This window comes from Aplidium turbinatum, chromosome 1, assembly GCF_918807975.1.
Source record: "Aplidium turbinatum chromosome 1, kaAplTurb1.1, whole genome shotgun sequence".
Taxonomy (NCBI): domain Eukaryota; kingdom Metazoa; phylum Chordata; class Ascidiacea; order Aplousobranchia; family Polyclinidae; genus Aplidium; species Aplidium turbinatum.
The window spans coordinates 6,286,927-6,292,553 of NC_137472.1; positions in this window are offsets into that span (position 1 = coordinate 6,286,927).

Here is a 5,627-nt window from a genome sequence, read left to right on the forward strand (position 1 = left end):
TGTTCATACAATAACTTTGAAACGTCCTTCAAGAAAGATCTGACAAATTTCAACGGAAACAAACACCTGCTTCTGTTAAGATATCGCGAGATTTATATTTGACCATGTGGCCGGTGTTCTTTTAAAAGGCAAACAAATAAATGCATCAAAAAAGCAAAAATTATCAGATTTTTTTCAACTAATTAAAAAGTTATGACAATACAACTTGGTGGCTGAAATATCAGCTAAAAGAGCAATGGGAACTTGTGGCGGCTTTTAATGGGTGCATAATGTCTTTTTAGACATTATTTGAAAAAAATTAAAAAGAGTCAACATTCATGTAAATTTCACTTTGTGTGGTGTTACATGTACTTGAGAGGTAACTGTTATTTATATTATTCACTTTTTGATTTATTCGTATCAGTTTGTATCCTCTGTGGATCCTTCTCTTGTATTATGGGCTAAACCTATTGTTCCAGACAATGGTTCACCTAATCAAACGTCATATAAAAACCGTTCAAGTCTACTGAATATTACGTCATGGAAGTTGCTAGAAAATGTGCCAAAATTGCACCATCGTTCATAAACCTGTTTAGACCTGTTTGGGCCTGTTTAAACAGGAAATATTACATCAGCTTTAAACACCTGTTGGAATGACTTCATAATTGTCTTTCATTATTGCGTCACAGTACTGCATACGTGAATTTGAGATATTGCTATCTATTCTGGTCATTCGTAAAATGATTGTTTGAAAGTTGGCCGCACATTTAACTGTTGGCTTAGTGCTTGCTAGCTGGACAAAGGTTCCGTCTTTTATCCAAGTAATCTGTTCTGTAGTGACAGTTTTCAGTGGTGTACGCGTTGCACCCCCTCGTTTTCGGTAGCCGTGGGCTAATTTTTACAGAAATACACTGTTTGAAAAGAAGTTCAAGTGTGTGTTTCTTCGGTCATTATATGCAGACGAACGGATCCGGGAACTTTAAGTTACAATTTTCCCACGAAGAAATTATGGTTTACCGCTGTGACCACCTATACATGTTTGCTAGTACACCACTACGTTTTTTTTTAATTAAGTTATGGTAAGTTAGGCTATATAAGTTGTCTGTTTTTCCATTATAAATTAACACATCCAGATATATTGTAAAATGCAGCTGTGTTATTGTGAAGGAATTGGCATGTTGATTTCTATACAGTACACAGGTCAAGTTTGGGTTAGAGAAAATAGTAGACAAACGTAAAACATCACGTAGGCGAGAATTGCTCAGCTTTGATTTCGAGCTGTATGTTTTTTGGTTCGCTGATTTCCAAAATGGCGGTAAAATGTTTGTAATGTCCATGTTTCTGTCACTAATTATAATTTTATGAAAACATGATTTCAAGTTAATATGTCCTACATATAGCTGTTACATGCCTTAAAATTTGCGTACTTCATCTAACAAAAACCCACAATAAATAGACAGTAAAAGAAACAGTATGGACACCTAATCAAAAATGCACACTGGAAAGAGTTTTATGTTTGTATGTTGTGACAACCTCACGTAACAAACATAAATGTAATCTTCCGTCATGACTTCATCCCACCTCCCTTGGAGCGTTTTTCCATAAATAAAATGCCTAAATGAAATTGTTCACCATGAATTGAAATTGTTCACCATGCTCCTCGCATCTCCAAAACACATTTGTAATAGTGCACCAATGTAATATCCTTATTTATAGATTCTCCTAGAAGTTGACTTTACCTTGTTGATGTATTGTTGTTAACAATAAAATCTTAGACGATCATTGTAACACATTAACCATTGAATTAACCATTAAAAAACCATTGTTTTGTGGTTGTCGTAAGTAATAATGGTCGCCAGTTTTTTTTCCAGGCTTGATGCTTGTCAAGTAAATGCCCAAGTCAAGTGCGAATATGCCTAACTCCCACAATATGATTTAGGCAGATCAGCAAAAAGTACTTTAGAGAGTGTGAAGCGTCTCGAGCATTTTTCCAGGCATCACTAAAGTTAACCGTTTCTGTCACTGCTTCCTTTTGGCGGCAAGAGTTACTGGCCGAGACCATCAGGTCTACGTCTCTCTTATTGCTAATTACTCCGTCGGCTTATATCAAATAACAACGGGAAAAAGTATGCGGTTGGTCAAAAGCCTTATCTATCACTTCAATCAATTTATTGCGCAAAACACATTCGTGATTGTGTATTTTAGGTAGAAAAGGTGATAAAGACTCGGTTTTTGACCTATTTTCGCCATTTCTTGATCAAATTTCTCAGTTGACATTTTATTTTGAAAGTCTTCCTACATTGAACACAGAATTTCATCAATTTTGTTTTTCCGTTTCTGTGCAAACAGTATTCCATGCACTTTTTGCACTACAAAGCAATTTGCACAAATATCAAATTACCTTCCTAATTATTGTCTGCCAGCAAAGAATGACTCATATCGCGTCAGAGACTGACTCTCTACCCAGACAGAAAAATCGACGTTGAATCAATGTAAAAATGACGGATTATTGCTGTCTGGGTGATGAATGGAATCTTAGGGCCGTCAAAATGAAACCGCACGCTAATAGTAACCCTGTCAATTAAGCTATTGAATATCATCAAATTTCTTGCATTTCATAACTGGCTGTGACAAAAGGTTTATTGTGAACTTCACAATTATCCGAAACCAACATAATTGGGAGTAAAAGTTGGGGCAAGAAAATAAAGTAAAAGTCAAGAACTCTCAGGATTCTAGCGTCACTGCTTCTATGTGAAATTGTTGAATTAGCAGAGGGCGAGACCCTATAGGGTCTACACCAGTGACAGGTACGGTTAAAACCAGTGACTTGGTCTGAAAATCTCAGAATAGTCAAAAAGTGAGTTAGGCAGTTTTGTTGTCAGGGTAGCGTTATGTAAATGCAAATAGAACACATTTTATCTATAATGTAGCCACAATGGTGGAACGAAGAAAAGAAACAGTCTTTTAGTTGTCCGGGTTTAATATCTTAGATCGGTTGTCCACAATTGCAATGATATATTGTGCAAGTACTTTCATAATTTCGTTAGAGCTGATCTTTGCTTACTGAAAAAAATCAAGTTGTGGCTACCTGGAGATGCTGCCTGATTTTGTCACGTTTAGTAGGTTTTTGCGATCGTTGTTGTCTGACTGAAATTTTCTAAAAATCAGATTTTTTAAAAAGAATTTCTGACCCGTAACAATATGACTACTCTTCCAAGAAAACTATGATGACACACAACAAAAGATTGAACACTAAAGCTGTGAAGATACTTCAGGCGTCAAATGCTGGAAGTGTCTCAGCCGGTAGGGACCGACGTGCGCGGAGCAAGGCGTCACCCGATCGTCATTCAGCGACTGCCCGCACCGACCAAAGAATCAAAATAGCAACGTGGAATGTCAGAACCCTCGCAAAACCTGGACGATTAGAAAACCTACTCCAAGAACAAAAGCGCATGGGTATTTCCATTATGGGAATAAGTGAAATGCGTTGGAAAGGAGCTGGTAAGAGCATTCGGGATGGATACACCATCATTCATTCCGGCGGTAAAAAGGCCATGTACGGAATTGGTATGATCATTGACCAAGCAATAGCAAAGTGCATTGCGGGATACTGGGCACTTTCTGACCGTATCTTACTCGTTAAATTAAATGCAAAGCCCTTCAATCTATCAATTATACAGGTGTATGCACCAACATCATCAGCAGAACCGAAAGTTCTTGAAGAATTCTATCGCCAACTAGACACCGCCAAACAACACGGTAAAAACGAGAAATTACGATCGTTATGGGCGATATGAATGCCAAAGTAGGCGAAGGACGATACGGAGATGTTATCGGGCCGTATGGCCTTGGTATCATGAATGAACCTGGCAAAACCTGGGCAAACTGGTGCAATGCGAACGAACAGACTGTAATGAACACATGGTTCCGTAATCACCCGAGAAGACTTTAGACATGGAAAAGCCCCGCAGGCAATATCAAAAATCAAATTGACTATGTCACTATAAACAAGCGTTTCAGAAGCGCTATCTCGAACTGTCGAGCGCTCCCGGGCGCAGATTGTAACAGCGACCACAACCCCGTGGTAGCCACGCTCCGGGTAAAACTACGCAAGAACTCAATAAACAAACAACAAAACTCTCCAAAATTAGACTACGAGCAGTTATTGTCAAACTCCCAATTACAATCCGACTACAACGTAGAGGTCAAGAACAGGTACGCTGCCCTGTGTGACTCAACTACGAATAAAGAAAGCTCTGACGACTTGTCTTCAAAATGGACAGCTCTTCGTACCGCCATCACAGAATCGGCCAAAGCAGTTATACCGCACAAAGCAAAAGCTGCCAATCAAGTATGGATGACCGACGAAGTTCTAAAGCTCATGGATAAGAGAAGAGAATCGAAGAAAGATCTGAAAAATTTCAACTCACTAAATAAGGAAATCAAAACTCGATGTAAGCAACTGAAAGAACGATGGTGGAACCAACAGTGTGACGATATTGAGCGTAGACCATCCATTGCTCACATCCAAGTGAAGAAGATGCAAAAGAACTCTGTGCACTCCTGCACAGGCTGCATCAAAGCCAAGAACGGTAACATCTTGCTGGAGAAGGATGAAATCCTCGAGAGATGGGCTGAATATATCAGAGACTTGTTCGACGATGCTCGTGGAAAAAAACCTGCGATATCGAAAGAGATGGATGGACCACCGATTCTAGAAAGTGAAATACGTCACGCTATTAAAAAAGCCAAACTGAAAAAAGCTCCAGGCCCTGACGCTGTGCATGCAGAAACCCTTAAGGTTTTAGACGATTTTGGAATAAAAAAGTTGACTGAAATCGCGAATGAGATTTATGACAGCGGAAAAATTCCAGAGGACCTATTACAATCGATCGTCATCACATTACCGAAGAAACCCGGGGCGATTGATTGCGAACTACACCGCACAATCAGTCTAATGAGTCATATCACCAACATTTTTCTGACCGTTTTACTCCATCGACTACGCAGATGCATCAATCCCGAAATCTCAGATGTGCAGTGCGGATTTGTGAAAGACAAAGGAACTAGAAACGCCACATTCCTAATCAGAACACTTGCTGAGAGGTCGATGGAACACAGGGAAGACCTGTACCTCTGCTTTATGGACTACAGCAAAGCTTTCGACCGCGTTAGACATGAGCCACTCATGGAGATGCTTGACAGCTTAGACACAGATGGTAAAGACCTTCGACTTCTCAGAAATCTCTACTGGGATCAATCAGCAGCAGTCCGGATAGATGGCGAGCTGAGCAAGTGGACACGAATTCGGAGAGGTGTTAGACAGGGGTGCGTAGTTTCACCTGATCTTTTCTCACTCTACGGCGAAATGATCTTACGACATCTAGATGACGAAGAAGGCGTCTCTGTAGGCGGACAACACTTGAACAACATCAGATACGCAGACGACACAGTACTAATCGCCACATCAAACTCCAGTTTACAAAATTTACTCAACATAGTCATTAAGCAAAGTGAGAACCTTGGACTTAATTTGAGCGCAACAAAAACCTTCTGCATGACCATCTCATCAAAAGAAATAACTCTAGTATGCACTATCAAAATACAAAATACAACAGTCTCACAAGTAAATAGTTTCAACTATCTGG